Source organism: Pelophylax lessonae (assembly GCF_965119305.1).
Source record: "Pelophylax lessonae genome assembly, chromosome: 3".
Taxonomy (NCBI): domain Eukaryota; kingdom Metazoa; phylum Chordata; class Amphibia; order Anura; family Ranidae; genus Pelophylax; species Pelophylax lessonae.
Window position 1 is genome coordinate 584,583,458 of NC_138770.1, and position 22,272 is coordinate 584,605,729.

A 22,272-nucleotide genomic window follows, 5' to 3' on the forward strand; every position below is an offset into this window, starting at 1 on the left:
CAAATTTCTACAGGAAGTTCATAAAAAACTTTTCTGCTATTGTGAGACCCCTCACACAGCTCACTAGCATAAAAATACCATTTAAATGGTCAGAAGAAGCAAATAAGGCTTTCCACTTGTTAAAGACAAGGTTTACTTCCGCTCCCATATTACGCCATCCAGACCCATCCCTCCAATACATTCTGGAGGTAGATGCGTCAAACCTGGCAGTAGGAGCAATACTCTCCCAACGACCTACCCCCACTTCACCACTTCATCCAGTCGCCTTTTTTTCTAAATCCCTTAGCAGTCCCGAGATAAATTACCCCGTGGGTGAGAAGGAACTGCTTGCTATAAAATTGGCTCTGGAGAATTGGCGACATTTACTCGAAGGCACCCAATTACCAATAATTATATACACCGACCATAAAAACCTCCAATATCTTCAGACTAGCAAAACTCTCTCGCATCGACAGGTACGATGGTCACTATTCTTTCTAAGGTTTAACTTCCTAGTGACCTACACACCTGCAGATAAGAACAAAAAGGCGGATGCACTATCACGACTAACTGAAGAAAACTACTTTGAAATTCCTTCCGTTCCTATAATACCTCACAAACGCATTATTGGAGTTGTCCGTTCCTTGAAGGAAGAGGTTCTGCATGGTATAAGGTTGGATTCACCCCCACCACAACTAACTACCGATGCAGAAGGCTTCCTCTACTACAACGACAAACTTTACATACCACCTACCCTACGCACCAAGATCTTGGAATTATCGCATGATGTGCCTATGGCAGGACATATGGGTATGACAAAGACTTTCAATTTGATTTCTCGGCAATTCTGGTGGCCTGACATGAAAACATCTATACAAAAATTTGTCTCTTCATGCAATGTCTGTGCCAGGTCCAAAATTGACACTACGAGACCATCCGGTCTACTATGCAGTCTACCAATACCCCAAACTCCATGGGAGGTTCTGTCATTGGACTTCATCGTAGAATTGCCTCCTTCCAAAGGATTTAATACCATCTTGGTGTCAGTAGACCATCTGACAAAGATGGCACATTTCATTGCTATTCGCAGACTACCTTCGTCCAAACAAACGGCAGAACTCCTGATGAAACATGTCTTCAGATTACATGGTATCCCAAAAACTCTTTTGTCTGACCGTGGATCCCAATTTATTTCTAAATTCTGGCAAGAACTATGTCACATACTACGGAGTGAGCGGAAGCTCACTTCTCCTTACCATCCGCAGACCAACGGACAGACTGAAAGAGTCAACCAATGCATCGAGCAGTATTTACGTTGTTACACTTCTTACCAACAGGATGATTGGTTGGATCTTCTCCCCCTGGCAGAATTTGCCTACAACAACGCAACTCACAGTACAACCAAGCAGAGTCCGTTCTACTTGAACTATGGGTTCCATCCCTCTATTCTCCCTCCACGCATCCTTCCTTCAAATAACCCAGTAGCCTCAGACTATCTTTCCCAAATAAAGGATTCTCTGGGTTTACTAAATACTACCATTGCACACGCTCACAGTCAACAAAAGAAGTACTATGATCTTCGTAGAAGACCTTCTCCACAGTATACTATCGGGGACCTCGTTTGGCTCTCAACAAAAAACTTGAGACTGAAGATCCCTAGCAAAAAGCTTGGACCTCTGTTCTTGGGACCTTTCCCAATCAAGAAACTTATTGGAAAAGCTGCAGTGCAGCTTACATTGCCAATGGACCTAAAAATCCATCCCATTTTCCATGTGTCGCTACTAAAACCCCATGTTCCGGACCAAGGAATAAGGCCTAATATTCCACCTCCCCCTCCTGTACAAGTTGAAGGTGGAGAAGAATACGAGATAAAAGAGATTCTGGATTCTCGTATCTACAGAAGAAGACTTCAGTACTTGGTTAGATGGAAGAACTATGGGCCCCAAGACGACACCTGGCTAAACACCTCTGACATACATGCCCCTAGATTAATCCACAATTTTCATGCGAGATACCCAGACAAACCAGCTCCAGAGGCCTTCAGGAGCAGGCCTTAAGGGGGGGGGGGTATTGTAATGTTCCGGTACCTTTGGTACCCTAAATTACACTTTCCACAAGTGTATGCGCCCTACCATTTACTTTTGGAAAGGTGCGCATACACCTTTAAGACTGGAGCTGTCATCACTCAGCGCCGGACTAGATGGCTATTTAAGGCGTCGGTTCTCACTCACATGTGTTCGTTCAAACACCCTTATCTGGATGCTAACCTTGCTTAAAGCTTCCATGCTTGCAAGCTTACTTCGCTGACGGAACCTCGCTGCGCTGATCCCTGTATCCCGCTACTGGATCATCCGCCTCTCCTGAACCACCCTTCGGCTGTATCGCTAATAGTGCTAAGTACCCCGCAGGGGAATTCTCTATAAACTTATACTAAGCTTACACTATCTAGCTCTGCATAGTAGAGACTGTTTATCACATCTGCATAAACTAGATTGCTAGCTCTTGAGACTACTGCTACTTTTCTGCACTGGGTTGATCTCTTTTGTATGTCCACCTGCTATTCTGTCATCTGCTATCATACAACATTGCTAAACCTTCCTGCATCCATCTGCTACTGTCTCACCTTCAAGTGTCTATCACCTACCACCTCCACTCAACCTATCCCTCAACCTTCATCATTGTGTTACCACTTGCATAAAGTCACTCTAAGAACCAGCTTGCTAATTGTGTGTATTTACTGGCTGAAATAAGACCTTCCACACATGATGAGTCATTGAGGTTGGGAATGGTATCTCAGCATATCTCTTACATGGCTACTGACGTGGAACTATTTCTGCAGCTGAAAACCCACACCATATAAAAACGCAGGAGCGTTACAGACATGTAATTATCCTGTAAGGTTTCTGGGAATAGACGGGCCTTCTGTTAGTGTGTAGTCCCCTTTTCCCAGTCAATGTCGGGATAATTGAAGTCCCCCAATATGATGACTGATCCCAGTTTTGCCACTTTACCCATTAGTGCTAAAAATTCCAGCTCTACCTCCTCCCCTTGTTTAGGTAGCCTATAGCAAACCCCCACAATTACTTTTCCCTTTTCTCCTTCCCTATGGAGTTCTACCCACACCGATTCTAAATCCATGCTCATTCCATCCGTAATGTCACTCCTCTCTATCACCTTTATATTGTTCTTGACATAGAGACATACCCCTGCCTCTCTTTTTCCTACCCTGTCCTTCCGGTACACCGAATACCCTTGGATATTGGCCAGCCAGTCATGTGAGGGGTCGAACCAAGTCTCCGTTATTCCCACAAGGTCTATGTCATCCTCATGTACTAACATTTCCAACTCATCCATTTTATTAGCTAGGCTCCTGGCATTAGCATATACCCCTCTTAGTTTTACGGAAGTTAAACGTGATTGGTGGTTATGTTTATTCCTTTTTAGTCTGAGCTTTCCCGCACACACCTACCAATTGACGTTATGTCCCTACTGTCGCTGCTCACCCTACCACTGCCTTCAGTCCTTTGCTCCCTCCTGACTGACTCTACTTCTGAGCCCTCCCCCCAGTCTCCTAGTTTAAAAGCCCCTCCAACTTGGTGGCCATCTTTCTCCCCAAAAGACCTGTACCGTTCCCATTAAGGTGCAGCCCATCCTTGCCAAAGAGCCGGTAGCCGACTGAGAAGTCAGCCCAGTTCTCCAGGAACCCAAACCCCTCCTTCCTACACCAATTCCTCAGCCACTTGTTAAGTTCCCTAATCTCCTTCTGCTTCTCTTGTGTGGCTCGAGGTACACCCAGTATTTCAGAGAAAACCACCTTGGAGGTCCTATTCCTCAGTCTCTTACCTAAGTCCCTGAAATCGTTCTTTAGGATCCTCCACCTCCCTTTTACTTTGTCATTAGTGCCCACATACACCATGACCGCTGGGTCATCCCCAGCCCCGCACAATAATCTGTCTGCCAGATCCGCGATGTGCCGAACTCGGGCGCCTGGTAAACAACATACTGTTCGGCTACCGAGATCTTTTTTACAGATTGCCCTCTCTGTCCTCTTTATAATTGAGTCCCCAACTACCACAACCTGTCTAACCTTTCCTGAGTCATGGCCCCCCTTCTTCCTGGAGCCGCCTCTCCCCTGTCGGCTGGGGGAGGGCCTCTTCTCCAGCTCTGCCACCCCTGAGCTGATATCCCCCTCAACCTGCAATGTGGCAAATTTGTTAGGGTCTACCAACTCAGGACTGGCCTCCCTGACACTCTTCCCACTAGCCTTCCTAACGGTCACCCAACTGCGTACCACTGATGCCTGCGTCTCCTCCACTCCTTCCTCCTCTATGCTGGCCCCTGCCAGCGCCTGATGGGTCATGTCCAAGCTCCTTTCCAGTTGTTGATGCTACGCAGTCTTGACACTGTGTTCTCTAGATCACATCTTGCACAGCAGTATTCGCCCTCAATTGGTTCATCAAGGAACGCATACATGGCGCAAGAAGTGCACTGAGTGGCATCCGCAATCCTGTCGGACATTATTACCCACTACTCTATGGGGATATGTTAACGACCTGCTCTTCCTTACCTACACTACCTCTATCTCCCCTGGTACTAAACCTGGGGTACTCACCAGTCGCTAATACACTCACCAGTCACTAAGATATTCACCAGTCACAAGGATCCTCACCAGTCGCAAGGATAATCACCAGTCGCAAGGATACTCACCAGTCGCAAGGATACTCACCAGTCGCAAAGATACTCACCAGTCGCAAGGATACTCACCAGTCGCAAGGATACTCACCAGTCGCAAAGATACAAAAAAAAAGGCTTTTTTTGTTGTTTATTGATTCTGATCATGCGCAGTCTTTCTTTTCTGATTTTTCTTGTACAAAAATCGTACAAAAACAGTACACATAAAACGAAAATCGTTTATTTTTTCCCTTACGAGAAAAATTTTGGAGTTTGTCCCTTCGAGAATTTTTGGAAGAGCTGAGAGTTTGTGCATCTATGAGAGTCTTGGAGAATAAGAGAGCAATTAGGCAACAGTCAAGGGGAATGAAAGATTCTGTGAATCTCAGAGGAGTGAATGATCCTGAGGTATTAGGAGAATCCCTACCAAGAGGCCAGGAGTGGGCCCATGCAGTAGTGTTTTATAGCCAAGGCTGAGTGAGCTGGTAGCCAGGTGGCTTGGTAATTTTTGTTACCTATTTTTCTGTACATACCAGCAGCTCAGAACAAGCTTGCTGACTATTTAAACAGCTCAATTTCTTTGGACAACGAGGGGTCTTTCAGTCTGACAGCTTTCTCCCCTGTGACTAGGGAAAGGAGAATTACCTAAATAGATTTGGCAGTGACCCCATTGAATGCAAAATGTCCCAGATTCCTGGTAAAACTGCCGTATCCATCAGTAGAGGGGGGTGGACTGCTTTCACCATCAGTGGAACTTCCAATTTGGATATATCTTCCCTCCGGTTCCCCTAATAGCCAGGTTTCTGGCCAGGTTCAGTTGTTCCTCTGTGACATTGGTGCCATTCTTTCCATTTTGGCCCAGGAGACCTTGGTTTCTAACCTTTGCTCTCACTCAGTATGGGACCACAAGTGGCCCTTCTGGTCACTCCAGTCTGCTCTCTCAGGAACAATTTCTACATCCAGATCCTGAGATATTACACCTCATGGCATGGACATTGAGAGGAAGAGGCTGTTAAGCCAGGGCTGTACAGAGAAAGTAGTAGCCATGCTGCTACAAGCCAGAAAAAGCGCAAAAAACAATACTTATCAGAATGCTATGCTAACTTTTTTGAGCTCACCAAACAAAGCTCCTGGAACCCACTATCTCCAGACCTGCCTCAAATTGTTCAGTTTCTTTAGTTGGGCCTGGAAAAAGGCCTATTCGCAAACACTTTTTAGGTCCATGTCTCAGCTCTCTCAGCAATGACAGGGGTATGCTGTCATTATGTGCCAGGAAAATAGAAAATTGGATACATAATTTTCCTTTCTGGTGCATCTTCATATCTTCAAGGCAGCATACAGGTTCTCACCCTTGAAGTAATAGTTATATAGAATTCTGAGGGCTAGATTTTTCAGAGCTTTATAGTTAATTAGTCCTATTAGGTTGAGGGGCAGAGCCACAGTGTATACTGCCATGAGGATACACCAGGAAAGGAAAATTAGGGAAAGGTGGCTATACAAGTTTTAATTTTCTTCATTATCGGTGGTCAAACAGAGCAGATGGGAAAACAAGGGAAACTTAGTATGTGCTGCTGCTAGGTTCATCATTGAGGCCCAATTTTTTCCAGAGCATTTTGCAGCTCAAAGCTTCAAAACGCTCAACATTCAAAATCCCATTGTTCATAATTGTGCATGTTTGCATCTTAGCGTAGTGTTGCTTTAAGCTTGTAAAAAAGAAGGAAGATAGCTGCGCTACAATACACAAATAAATAATTTAGGCTGCCAGTACAAAGGTGATATCAGACCAAAGAACAGTATGTAATAAGGTACAATAACTGTACCTTATTACATACTGCTTTAAGCTTGTAGCTCAAAAACTTACATATGCTTCTTTTGAGCAGTAAACTTCAAGCATTTTTGGCACCAATAGACTTAAATTGGAGCACCTGAAAAAGCATTAACATGTATGAAAAAGCAAAACCATTTTACTGCACGTTTTTACTCCCTAGTAGCTACCTTTCAATTGGGTAAAATAATTAAAAAATAAAACGCTTAAGCCTCAGACACCAACAAAATGTCTGTATAGACTCTAAAAAAAAGCCTGCAAATTTACCAAAGACACTAGGCTCATGTGAATGCAGCCTAAAGTGGACCTATTATTTCCCTCTGCATAGGCAAAGAATAAATAAATAAATCTACTTTAATGTGTTTGTGCAAAGTCCAATAAAATGCCTAACAATGCCTTCTTGAACATACCTATGATAATTGCCCCATACCACAGATGCTTTGTTTACATTCCTCCATTATATTTCACTTGGATACCAGCCTCACATGTGCAGCAAGAACCTACGCAGTTGCGTAGCGCTGTCTCCCAAATATCTCCAATCTTGGGATATCACCTCAATAAACTCCATTGCTGCTTACTGCACCGGCATGGTTGGCAGAGGAGAGAAATGCGGCTAAAGGATCAGAGAACATAAAATAAAATAAGGCCCACCTCCATGCTGCTACATACCATATCTCACAATAGTGAGTACATCCCTCACATTTTTGTAAATATTTTATTATATATTTTCATGTGACAACAGTGAAGAAATGACACAATGAAAGTAGTGAGTGTTCAGCTTACATAACAGTGTAAATTTGCTGTCCCCTTAAAAAAACTCAACATACAGCCATTAATGTCAAAATTGCTGACAACAAAAGTGAGTACACCCCAAAGTGAAAATGTCCAAATTGGGCCCAAAGTGTCAATATTTTGGGTGGTCACCATTATTTTCCAGGATGTTAGAGACCTTGCGCTCCTCCTCCTTTCATTTAAGGATGCCCCACAGATGCTCAATAGGGTTTAGCTCTGGGGATGTGCTTGGCTAGTCCATCACCTTTACCCTCAGCTTCTTAAGCAAGGTAGTGGTTGTTTTGGAGGTGTGTTTGGGGTCGTATCATGTTAGAATACTGCCCTGCAGCCCAGTTTCTGAAGGGAGGGGATCATGTTCTGCTTTAGTATGTCACAGTACATGTTGGTATTCCTGGTTCCCTCAATGAACTGTAGCTCCCCAGTGCCAGCAGCAGTCATGCAGCTCCAGACCATGACACTCCCACCACCATGCTTGGCTGCAGGCAAGACACACTTGTCTTTGTACTCCTCACCTGGTTGCTGCCACATACGCTTGACACCATCTGAACCAAATAAGTTTATCTTGGTCTCATCAGACCACAGGACATGGTTACAGTAATCCATGCTCTTAGTCTGCTTGTCTTCAGCAAACTGTTTGCGGGCTTTCTTGTGCATCATCTTTAAAAGAGGTTTCCTTCTGGGACGACAACCATGCAGACCAATTTGATGTGGTGTGCGGCATATGGTCTGAGCACTGACAGGCTGACCCCCCTCCCCTTCAACCTCTGCACCAATGCTGGCAGCACTCATATGTCTATTTCCCAAAGAAAACCTCTGGATATGACACGGAGCATGTGCACTCAACATCTTTGGTCGACCATAGCGAGGCCTGTTCTGAGTGGAAGCTGACCTGTTAAACCGCTGTTAAACCGCTGTATAGTCTTGGCCACTGTGCTTCAGCTCAGTTTCAGGGTCTTGGCAATCCTATAGCCTTGGCCAGGGCTCAAAATTTCAAGTCCTGAGCTACTAGCAAGGCCTGAAGGGTTACTCGCCACCAGTTGCCCCACCCAACCCCTACCCTGCTCTGTCCTGATTCTGCCCCTAAACACGCCCTCATAAATGATCTCATAAATTACACTGTTAAATGTTTTTGCATTAATGCAGAAGTTACAAAAATAAATATTAATAACAACTTAGTACCCATCAGTGCAGCCACATCAGTGCCCATCAATGCAGCCTATCAGTGCCCATCAGTTCAGCATCATCAGTGAAGCTTATCAGTGCTGTCTCATCAGTGCCCATCAATGAAACCTCACCAGTGCCCATAAGCACAGCCGCACCAGTGCCCATCAGTGCAGCCTGATCATTGCCCATGAATGCAGCCTCATCAGTGCCCATCAATGCAGCCTCACATGGCCCTTCAATGCAGCCTCACCAGTGCCCATCAATGCAACCTCACCTGTGCCCATCAATGCAGCCTCATCAGTGCCATCAATGCAACCTCACCTGTGATCATCAATGCAGCCTGATCAGTGCTCATCAATGCCTATCAATCCAGCCTCATCTGTGCCCATCAATGCAGCCTCCCCTTTGACCATCAATTCAGCCTCCCCTGTGCCCATCAATGCATCCTCATCTGTGCCCATTAAGCAGCCTCACTTGTGCCCATCAATGCAACCTTCCCTGTGCCTAGGAATGCAGCCTGATCAGTGCCCATCAATTCAGCCTCATTTGTGCCCATGAATGCAGCCTCACCTGTGCCCGTCAATGCAGCCTCACCTGTGTTCATCAATGCCCTCTCTCCAGTGCCCATGAATGCAGCTTCACCAGTGTCTATCAATGCAACCTCACCTGTGCCCATCAATGCCGCCTCCCCTGTGCCCATTAATGTAGCCTCACCTGTGCCCATAGATGCAGCTTAACATGTGCCCCTCATGCAGCCTCAATTGTGCTCATCAATGCAACCTCACCTGTGCCTGTCAATGCAGTCTCACCTGTGCCTGTCAATGCAGCCTCACCTGTGCCCATCAATGCAGCCTGACCAGTACAGGGGAAAAGAGAGGAGAGGAAGAAGAAAGCTGTCCGGATAATCACAGAGCGGGGATCGCCCCTCTGTAACAGCTTTTATTTAATTTGCCGGGCACTCGCCATAATACACAGTCCCGCCTCTTGGATCGGCTCCTATGATAGACATCACACGCCCTGGCATTGGACCAGTGTTCTGTCTATCAAAGGAGCTGGGCCAGGAGGCGGTGCTGTGTGTGATGGCGAGTGCCTGGCAATTCAAATGAAAGCTGTTACAGCGGGGCAATCCCCACTCTGTGATTATCTGGCTGGCTTTCCTCTTCCTCTCCCCTCTCTCTTCCCCTGGGCGATCGCTAGGAGAGCCCCACACTCACGCTCAATCATTTTACACTCGCAAAATGTGAGCAGGCAAGTGGAAAATTTGAGGGCTGGCCTAGGCCATCTTTAACTAGAGAAACAATTTTTTTTTTCAGATCCTCAGAGAGTTCTTTGCCCTGACTTCCAGTGACTAGTATAAGAGAGTGACACACCAAGTTTAACACACCTGCACCCCATTCACACTTGAGACTTTGTAACTCTAACAAGTCACATGACACCGGGGAGGGAAAAGAGCTAATTGGGCCCAATTAGACATTTTCAATTAGGGGTGTACTCACATTTGTTGCCAGCGGTTTAGACATTAATGGCTGTGTGTTGAGTTATTTTGAGGGGACAGCAAATTTACGCTGTTATACAAGCTGTACACTTTACAATGTAGCAAAGTGTAATTTCTTCAGTGATAAGGTAGTGGTAGTGTTAGTGAACAAGCACGCTGTGAGTTATGTGAAACATGTTGTCTACCATCCATTTTGTGGTACCTTGCATCCTTGTTCAATAAAGCATTTCGTCGTGAGCTATTGCCTGGTGTGCGGCCATTTCTCTTGTATTTCTTCAGTGATGTTACATGAAAAGATAAAATAAAATATTTACAAAATTGTGAGTGGTGTACTCACTTTTGTGAGATACTGTACTGTATCTGTGTTCAGCTGATAAGAAGGGGTTGATATAATTTCGAAAATAATTTTCAATATTTTAAAATCTGCAATTTTTAATAAAATAATACTTAAAGATCCCACCATGAAGGTTCTTTTGCTAGCACTTCCTGTTATATTGTGATAATGCATCCTTCCTGTCTTCACATTGTACTTCTGTAGTGTTCATATTGAAACTACAAATGATCATTCCAACCCACTCAGGCATGGTCCACTGCTGTCACCATTAGGAAATACAAATTGAGAAACACAATACATACATTTTCCAGATAACCAGCAAAAAAAAAAAAAAAAAAAAGCCATACAGCTATTTCTGGAGGGAAGGTAGACAGGAAGTTGCTGCTAAGAGAATGTGGGAAACTAGCAGCACTGGGAATGACAAAGGTTTAAAAATTGGAAGAATAAGTATTTTATATAAAAAAATGGCAGTTTAGTATACGCAGTGCTTTAAAAAACCAAATGTCATCCAGTTATGGTACACATCTGCATTAATTATTGGTTATATCTGATGATTCAGTTGTTTTAAAAGATAAATTTGTGCTTTTCCATTAGGCTGCAGTAAAATATATTTTACTGTCTTAAATCTCCAGATCTGTAGAATTCTTTAACACTTACAGGCAATCTACTTTATCATAATTTAGGTATGATTTCACCAGGCTAAATGCAATCGTAATGACAGAGGTTGAAGTAAATGCATTGCAGTTTTTACAGACCTCATATGGCTGCTGTAATGGAGCCAAAGGCATCTTTTTGAACCAAGAGCAGGATGTGTACGGATGTGTATGCTCCTCCTCGCATTGAGCATTTTGCTGTCTTTGTCAAAGTGAATGACAACAATTTGGCCAACTCTGTCTGAGCTGCACTCAACAGTGACAGGCAAATTATCAGAGGCCCTGCACTCCTTATTATCAGAGGAGAAGTCATCAGGAGGACGTGTGGAAGATCCCTCTCCCCTGTCACTATTTGTCAGTGGGACAAGGGCCACAGCTATGGGTAGCTGACAGGTAATTTCAACAATAACAATTACTCCTATTACTGGTGTCATAAACAATTCGCCTAAGGCATGACAATAGCAAAGCTTTATAATTCAATGCCATATAAATAAATGCCATCAGGTAACAAGTAATTTGCTTCCAATCAAGCTTTGCCCCTGACATTAATATTGTTATTGAAGGAAGATAGAAAATTGAAAAAAATTCAATATGTTAATAGATTAAGAGAGGTGGAAGGGACTCAAAGAAAGACACACTCTTCATATCCAAGTATGATAATATATATATAAAGAGAACTTCATTATGTCTAAGTCCTTAATAGAAAATAAAATGAATTCAATAGTGTACAAAATATTTTGTATGCACTCAAATTTGATTAGGTTTAGAGAGTGTTTCAGATAAAAAGGACAGAAATGATAATTAATTGCTGGAGCTATACAACCAGAATGATAAAAGAACAAAAGCAATAAAAATAAGTAAAAAAGCAAGACCAACAATCTCATCATCATTAACAACAATAAAAAAAAATTAAAAGGGCAACAATTATTCAATTAAAAAATAAAATAATAGGAATAAGAAAAAATACAATAGGAATAATATGTACTATAAAAAAAATAAAAATAATGCTAATAAAGTTAGATTTTCTGCACTGGGAAACCAACTCATTATTTCCCTCTTTTCGGTAAGTGCCACAATAGGAGTGGTTAAACAAGGACCTGCTTAACAAGTTAAATTTCGTGATCAATCCCAATCGTAATTTTACTATTTGTCCAGCAAGACAATATGCCATCAGGCTGACAGCAGTAAAAGAATGTGAAAATCTCTAATTAGGGGAACTGCACAGCAATTAACGCATGTCAAATTTCACTTCGTGAAGTGCCACTCTAATTTTCTCACTAAAAATGAATAGACTTTTTTTTTTTTTTTTTGTATGTGTGTGTGTCCCCTCAAGGCAATGTTGATTCAGACCCACTCAAGATGCAGTGTTGCACAGCTAAGCATCTTCTTGATTACAATCCGCAGCACTCCTAACTGCTTTCCTTCCCACTGCCACCACGGATACTTTGTCAACAGTCAAATTATACCATGCTGATAACAATGCATAATGCTGTTTCTCCAAGGAATTCTTTGTCATGTTAGAGGCATTCATAAAAATGTGCAATTTTGATGAAGAATACCATCATCTAATATGACATTTGTGGTCTTGCGTTTGCTGATGTGCATTTTACTGCAATTTTTCTAGGGAGAGGTAGACCATTACAGAGCTACAAAAAGAACATACAGAATGATTTTAACTGCTGAATATTTACAGCATGTGCTTAACCAGTGTTTGTTTATCTGTTACTGCAGGTATTTGGAAGAACATTACTCACTGATAAGCGGTTCTCTGCAGGAGGCCAGTGGACAAAGAGAAGCCTCACGTGTTTTTTTTTTTTTCTTTTTATACCTTTGGAATTTTATTGGTTACAGGACTATACCAGTGTGGTGCAAAGAAGGATAGCAGTAATGTCTTTTAAAGCATACCATGGGTCAGTCTGGTGTTTGTAGCCAAGAATGTCAATTGCAGTTAACATGAGACTGACCTCTGATAGTACCTATTGGGGCTCACTGACTTATTGACCAGCCATTACCATTTACGCTATTGTAAAATAGTAATTGCTGATTCACTTATATGGAACTGCAGCTAGCAGATACAAGGACGCTTTCAATCATACCTGTGCAAATAACATTATAAAGTAAAAATTGTAAATAATATTAATACATTTCTATATCTAAAATTGCTGCTAGGAAACATAACAACATATTGAACCAATCTTACTCAATATATTGCATACCTATTACAATAAGATTGTGTAGATTAATGTCCAATATTGCAATAAGCTTTTTTCAAGTCTAAATATAAAATATATTGGAAGCTGTAAATCATATTTAATTATTGTCACAAATGCAAAACATGAATGATATTCTTCTGAAATTTGGTATCAGGGATACTTTTCATGTCAGACCTTTACAAATTAAAATTTTAAAAAATAACTGTAAAATATGTAATGCTCAATGTACACTTATCAAAATGAAATATTTGGGGTTGCAGGTACTCTTGACTTTTTAACTTGGCAACACTTCTATTCAAAATGGTTTGATTGACACCCTTTTTTTTTTGTATGATATTGATATTTCATGTTTCACTCTTTGTAGCATGATCAACAATATGTATTTATTACACCAGTACCTAATTACATTGTATGTTGAAAAAGTCATAATAAAGAATTTATAAATATGTAATATTTTAATTAAATATAGTGTTACATCATTTGTTCAACTTTAAACAAACCAGGCATTGCGAAAAAAATATATTGGAAAAATGAACAGCAGTATTTAGACTGTGGGTGAGGGTGGCCTCCTGTCAATAAATTTACTGACAGTAGAAAATAATTCACAGCTGCACTTGTAGCTTAAAAAAAAAAAAGATGACATTTGAAATCAGATACTGCTACCCCCCCCCCCCCCCCAGATCACACACAGCTATTCCATGGCACTACTGTAATATGTATAGTAGTATCATACACATGATTGTAGGATTGCCTACATTATAACCCCCCCACTTATATTACATTCACCTTAATAACTTTTGTCAAATGCTAGGAAAAAAAACATAAATGTGCATTTTACAGGTCTGGCAACCTGCACAACCCCCTCCAGCAAGTATGTGGATCTAAACAATTTAGTTTTATGTTTAAACGCGATCAGCCATAATGGCAACGTTCACCTCTTTGTAATATGTAAATGTATCAAACATATATTTCAAGCTGGCTAACAAAGCCTGGCAAACAAATAAACCCAGATTATCAAATATCAAGTTGTTCTCCCGCCTACCTGTCTCAGGAACCTAGTCAACAAACACGATGACTTGAATTTGTAATAGCAGTGCTGTACATGCAACATGAATACTAAATTAAATTCTATTCCATTAAATCTAAATTTACCATTGCATTTGTTATCATGCCCCTGGTATGTCATGTGCAGTTGTTTACTAGTAATGCTGCTGAAAACTGTTATTTTAAAACATTTGTTTAACATCTTTCACAGGTATGCATAAGTTATATATAGTTTTTAAATCATTGCTAAATAAAATGATTTATTTGCAAATGCGTATTGTTATAGTTAAATATAGATTAATTGTAAAAAAAAAAAAAAAAAATAAGGTTTATTTCAAAGTTAAAACATGTGACAAACTAAAACAGTGTTTTGCTTGAGGTTAGTGTCTCATGCATTTATTTTCCCTTCACTCTCAAATTAAAACCTACTTTGTGCTACCATTTTTTTAATACTTACTGCAACCTGAGCTGGAAAACACATGAGGTTTCTGTGTTCAAATAACAGAAAACATATTCAATTTTCCAAACAGAAGACAGTTCATTAAGCAGCGCCACATCAAATAAAACTTTAATTTCTCCTGCATCAGAACTGCAATGAAAGCAATTGAGAAAGATGAGCCATATGGTCCTTCTAACAGCAAACACATATTGCTCATTCCCCCAAAGTTTCCTAATTCTGCTCCCCAGACCTGCGTAATATGGATAATGTGCACTGAGCAGAAACCAGGCACTATCTAGTGTACACTTCTAATACTGTATTTAATGGGAAATAATGAATCATAAAAGCCTTGAGAAGACGGCTCTTGCTAGCTGAAATCTCAGCTGTAATTTCATTGTTCTGTGTAGAAGAGGCTGTTTGCCCTTTTCATACAGCAGCAGTTGAATATAATTACACTGCCATAAGCTTAAAGATAGAAGAGGAAGCACTGGAATTGCATCCATGTTTCAGCTATGATCTCTAAATGTATGTTTCCATTCGAAAGTTAATGAGCTAAGACTGCTGGTAGGCTTGCTGTTATTTTAATTTTTTTTTTTTTAACCATTCACAATCATTAAATATTTGTAAAAGTGAGGGAAAGGGTTTGTGTAGGTTTTGTGAGGTATGTAAATGTATTTCAGGTTTTCCAGCCACCCTGAATGATAAATACCAAACACTGCAAATGCAACATAAATAAAATTATAGCTTGTTTTGTGAGCCAGATGTTCTAATTAAAATTACATTTGTAAGATAATTACTAAGGCAAAAAGTAAAATACAATACATGTTTCTAGAAAGCTTTTCTGTTTTTTTTTTTTTTTGGTGTACAAAATGTATGTGTGTATTTATATACATATATGTACAATGCATGTTAGATATTATTATTATAAAATATATTTTATACTAAATTATTTTATTTTGTCTCATGTTCTGTATCAGTTGCATTTTTGTAGCAAGGATAAACAGCATTCATACTTTTTTATATGCTATAGTTAGACCTTTTTTTACATATAGAATTTGTAGTCATTATTTAACTTGTGATCTGCTATTTTCTTAACTCTAGTTTAACAGTTTCTGTACATTTAAAATATTCAACTAATTCAAAATACATTCCTGTGCTATTTCCTACAGCAGAACACATTCTTAGAGTTACATTTAGTTTGATAGTAAAAAATATAAAAATAATTAGATTAATTTGCAAATCTAATGTAGGAATTATCTAATTTCAAGATATTCATTTTCAAGGCTTTAAATAGCTCGTTATTGCCTGCTCAGTATTGTCAAAAGTTATTCACATGCACATATGTTTTTTAATAATCTATAGGTAATCTATAGGTGATGCAAAAAACGCTTTCACATTGTATTATTTTTTATATAAAACAAGTGATCACATTGTGATAAAAAAAAAATAATAAAAATAGAAAACAAAGAGTCTTAAATCAGCATAAAGAGAAGCATGTTTATTATATTCAATGAATGCTCTAAAACAAATGTTTAACCAGGTTGCTGAAATAGTGCAGAAAACCTCTGCATGCTCCAATGGCTTACAATGACAATGGTCTATTGCAATGTAAAACATGCTGGAGGATAAAAAGGTGCTTTTTGTTACCATTTTATCAAAGCTGTTCATCTTCCTGCTGTAGGCAGCATTTAGCTGGAACTGCAGATATTTCTCTGTCCAAGCTCCTTTGTTTGTGCATCTCATTTGCATACATTTATCTCCAGCTGAGGGTGCTTTCAGCTTATTAAGGCCTCCCACCACAATATTTCATAAGCCAGCTGCTAGGAAGGATTTCACCTGTGGAGACTGAGAAAAGAGGGGTGAAAAACCAAATTCTTCATAAAAAAGGAAATCTTGACTCTTTTTCTCCCCTTTGGTTGGGCACCATTTGTGTTAAACAGGCTCTTGTCATGATATATGCTCGTAGAAGTCAGGGGTTAAAGTTGATCTGAAGGTCAGCAGTAAAACAACAGGCAAACCAGACGCCAAACTGGTTCCTTAGCTGTCAGAGGTAGCTGTGGTACAACCAGGTCTTGATCCTTTTTTTCCAGCTTCTAATAAACGGGCTGAATCTATGTGACTTAGCCTGGCCCTCTGCAAGTCGACAAGGAAGGAAAAAAAAAAAAAACAGAACAGTATCAATATCGTTATCAAGTGGGAACAGGAAGAAATAAGCTGGTCGTCACTGCTCTGTTTCTATTGTATCAAAAGTGGGAATTAATTCCACTAATTTATTTAAAGCATGTCAACTCCCTGACTAAACCTGTTTTAGCGTCAAGACAAATAAAACTTTTATGGTTCATAAAATAGATCCATTCATCTCAATGTTTCCAGCGTTGTCTTACACTGGCAAGGCTTTCTAAGGTTGGTTACAGCATTAATACTTGTTGCTATTAAGCATGTTGGCCTGGAAAGGGAAAAATTGTTTTTGGCTGGAGAATGATACATGTAATAAAATATGGTTTTACCCAACCTTTGATTTTAAAATGCAGATGAAAATAATGTGGACATGTAAAGGGCACGATTTGAGAAATTTGCAGACTGTTCCATTGCTCCCGGCCGCCATGCCTTTCAAAAACACTGGCAGCAATAAAAAAAAAGTATTTGCAGGAAAGCTGACATCCACTTTTTATTGGCTTGAAAAAAGAACTGCTCATATTCCTGGTGCATTTTCAGTATCTTTACACCCTTCTCCACACTAAGCTAGGTCAGTGAAATTATTTAAAATAATTTAGGGTAAGTGATTTTGAGGCCTGTTTTAATATTTACTTTAATATTTATTATGTATATTCCTGGGTTAGATTTTTCATTACACATATATTGGTCTGATATATGAAAGCCAGAATATAATATTAAAACTGTTTGTGGATACCACAGATTTAAGATTTGTTCTTGAGTTTTTTTAACTATTTCGGCCACTGCTATGTGCAATGCATAAAATATATTTTTTAAGGATATCTGTAATGCCATAACTGGCATACATTTCTCAGCATTCCAATGGTAGTGGTCCAACTCCCAGCTCCATACTAATTCCAGGTTGTTAAAGTCAAACACTTTCATTGTGTGTAATATGGCTGTACCAAACTAGGCCAAACTGCAGCCTATGGTCCAGAGTTCTCTACAGTGCGATAATATGGGTTGTCATTGAAGATTTAGTTTAAAGCATAGCTTTAGATAAAATCCAGAACTCATTGCTGAAATGCAGGTATATCCTAGTTCATTCTAAAAACTTTAGAACAGGCTTTGGTCTTGTTGATGGCCGCAGTAAGCTTTCAGATGTATTCCTCTTGCACCCAAAATTAGTGCTTTAGAGATCAATCAGAGTGCATTGAAAGTGGTAATGGACCTGCAGTTGACCTCCTTCTAAGTTGTATTACCTGCTTTAAGTTACCTTTGTATTGCCATTGACTTGTGTGAGGAGAAAGCTGTTCTGGTATAAACAAGAGCCCATCATCACTGGCCAATCATCATGTTATGCAATTTGAGTGATAGTTTTGGTGGAAATCAATTAAAGAGTACCTCTCCTTTTGTTGAGATAAGACAATCCCCTCTCAGTGACCTATGTACATTGCAAGGATTTTAACAAACTTTGTAGCAAATTCCTACCATTTGTTATTCTGAAAGAATAGTTGTTTGTTTGTCTGTGTCCATGTGCTAAGTGAATATGTATGGAAGTGCTTTAAAATGTATCAATTAGCTGCTGCACCTGCAGAGCTAGCTCTAATGAAGCTTTAAAGCTACATGATCTGCATCCCTTTAGACCAGTGGTTCTCAACTCTGGTCCTCAGGACCCACTAGCAGGCCAGGTTTCGAAGATAACTGAAATACATCACAGATGATATCATTTGCTGCTCAGTAATTGCAGTATTCTAGTCTGCATCTCCCCAAGGTAATACTTAAAATCTGGCCTGTTAGTGGGCCCTGAGGACAGGAGTTGAGAACCACTGCTTTAGACGTAATTTCCCTTTGAGAGTGTCTTATCAAAAAATAACATTTTTGTTGCAGGGAATGCTCAAAATCTGACTCGTATCTTAGTGCAGACTTCTGGGAAAACCAGTAGTTCATCCACACAAGCAGGAAATGACATCTTGGGGGGCATTCTGTACACCATCTGTGTATAGAACGCCTTCAGGTAGCCATATTGCATTTTACAGAAAACTCCAGCACTGCAGATTGAAAGGGAAAGGTGATTTAAAAAAAAATCTAATTACAATATGACTTTTGTCACAATTTTATATACTATACAGTTATTTGTTTTTTTATTTGCTCATTTTTTTTTCCAACAAAATTGGAGTTTCCCTCTAAGTGGCACTGCAGATCAGATCTGTGGATTATTCTGAGACAAGGGTTATTTGCAGCAGTTCACAACAGAAGTGTAAAGATAAGGTAAAACTGTACTATTTTATCTTGTATTTAGTCAGAGTCACCAGATATTTTGTTCCAAATCAGAGTAGTTCAGCATGTACTCCGTAAAACACTCTAAAATATACAAAATAGCAAAGTAAAAATATTGTACTTTTTATCTTAGTCATATGCAGACAAAGGTATCAGCTAAGGAACTACTAACGGTATGCATACATAGCATACATATGCATGCCATAAAAGCATTACACAGGTTTTGCTTCTGTGGCATCAAACATATCTCTCTTTAAGAATGGAGAACAACAAGACACAGTGGTGTAATAAATTTAGGTTACATGAACTTCAATGGGCAGCACTACTGCATGAACATTTGCAAATGGTAATTTGAAAGAACCAATATCTGAACAGGAATTTAGGAAAGTGACACAATTTAGGATCACTGCCAAAGACCAAGAGCTAAGGTATGGATATAGTACCTATTATATCACCTCTTTTGCTATTTGATTATAGCACTATAATCACTTGTTGGCTGTAGAAGTTAGTTAAAACAAGACTACAGCTCTTGAACTTGATTCCCCCACAGGGGCGGATCTTCTACAGGAATGCTGGAACAATACAGAGACAGGTCAAGATTGGACCCCAAGGTAAACCTTTTTTTGGAAAACTGGGAGATTTTGTAATATTTCATTAGTACCAGAAAGAAGCTGAAGATATATTCTGAGTATGAGCTAAAGCAGCATAAACTGGTATGAGGGTAACAGGGGAACAAGTATCTTTTACATTTCTAAAAAAATACAACCACCCACCACTAACTTTTAAAACGAACCTAGACAAGGTTTTACCCCAGAGTTTAGGGGTAAAATAGGCATAAATTTGGCCCCAGGAATATATCCTTTCTGCTTTCAGGGAACGTAGAAAGAGGTGAAAAATAAACTACTCACTCCACCTTCATTAAGGAGGAACTGCAGCCCCCCAGTGCCAGTAGGCTACTTTTTGGCTTCTGAAAATCGGTTCGGCTTATACTTGTTTTCAGCACAGAAAATGTTTCTTTTACATTTATCACACTTGAAAATGTAGTTTCTAACTCCCAAACAATTTACTTATACAACATGAAAAAAAAAAAATAAAAAACACCGGAAAATGTAGTCATTTACTAACTTTGCCCTAAACTCAACCCAACTTATTGCAAAAATCTTGTTCTTAACTTGAGCTTAACCCCTAAAACTAACTGTAAAACTCAGGCAAAAAATATTCTAATAATATGGCAGTTCCTGTGGCAATAATACTATTTTGCTGAAAAAATTTGTTGAATACTAATAAAAGTGGCAAATTTTATTATGCCAAATTATTGGATGCTTGCACCAAAAATGAATGATTTGTTTAAGTTATTAAAGTGAAACTTCGCCCAAAAGGGGAAGATCCACTTATGTATTATCCCCCCCTCTTGATACATTTTTTGGGGTTGGGGAGAGGTTACTTGGTTTTGATAGATATCCGCTCCCACTTTTGGTCGGATCCCCACGGCGATCTGAGCAGACATTCACCCCCCCTTTCATCTTCAGCCTTCTGGGACACATTATAGGTCCCAGAAGACTGCAGGACCATTCACAAAGTGCAGCACGGCTCGTGCAAGCTCAGTGGAAAGACAGCAGTGAAACCACTAGGCTTCAATACCAGTTTAGTTAAGATGCCAGCACCTGGACCCAAAGCCGACTGAAGTATTGGCTCAAGTGAGGACAACACTGGATCCCTGGACAGGTAATTGTCCTTATATTAAAAGTCAGCAGCTACAGTATTTGCGGCAACGGCGGCGGTCGGGGTGGGGTCAATGGAGACTGGAGCTCTTCTCTAAGTTATCACCTTCATCTGTGCAGGTGCAGGTTCAGCTATTCTTCCTTTACCCAGAACATGGCAAGAAAGTTTTAGGTAGGTATGGGGTCTTAGATACCTTTTTTTTTAAAAAAATAATTCTTAGTAGTGCTGAAAACAAAAGGTTGCAGAATCAGGAACTGGCATTCTCCAGTTAAAGTGTGTCTAAACCTAAAAACAAAAAAAACATGCTGGTTCTTTGCATGGTATTTTTTTTTCTGTATTTTCACATGGTGATCCTGTCAGTAACGATTCCTGTCCTAGAGTGACAGCGTCCACTTACTGTACTGAATCTATGGAGGAGCAGCATTATCACACTAGGACATGAAGTGTGTTACAGTATGACTACAGAACACTGCTCCTTCTCTCATCTCTATTCTCCCTATTCTCTCTCTCTCATTCTCTCATCTCTATAAAATAGGTGGGGGGGGGGGGGGGGGAGAGAAGTTCTGTAGTTTACAGAGGTAACCTGGGATAGACCAGTAAGGCTTCCTGACATTTCAGTGCAGCAGAGGCACTGAGACTGATTTGCTAATTTAACCACTTTCCAACTGCGCTATAGCTGAATGATGGCTACAGCATGGCTGGCTAGTTTTGGGAGGGCATAATATGAGGTCCTTCCGTGATCGCGCCCGCTGCAGTGCACTCTGTGATCGCTGTATTCTCCGGACACTGCTGATCACAGAACAGGTTAAAGAGCCAATCAATGGCTCTTTAACATGTAATCAGCTGTGCCCAATCCAGGCTGATCACGAAGTAAAACCAAGCTGGTTATCGGCATTCCTTTCCTCATGCTGACAGCATGAGGAGAGGAGAAAACTGGCTTGTGTGAAAGGGACATCTACAGTCAGTATTCTGATTATCAGTGCAGTCCCAACAGTGCCCACCAGTGCTGACAAAGTGCCCACCATTACAGCCAACCAGTGCCCACCAGTGCTGCCAATCAGTCCCTTCTCATCAGTTTCACCTATCAGTGCTGCCTATCAGAGCCCATCAGTGCCACCTATCAGTACCCATCACTGCCGCCTATCAGTGCCCTTCAGTGATGCCTATCATTGCCCATCAGTGCTGCCTATCAGTGCCACCTATCAGTACTCATGAGTGTCGCCTAACAGTGCAGCCTCATCAGTGCCTCCTCATCAGTGCCCACCAGTGCCGCCTCATCAGTGCCCATCCGTGCAGCCTTTCAGTGCCCGTCAATGCAGCCCCATCAGTGCAGCCTCATTATCCCCCAGTAGAGGAGAAAAATGACCTGTTTGCAAAATTTTATAAAAAAAAAATGTTTTTCAAAATGTTCTGTATTTTTCCTTTTCTTTAGCAAAAAATAAAAAACCCAGTGGGGATTAAATACAACCAAAAGAAAGCTCCATTTGTGTAAAAAAAATAAAAATAA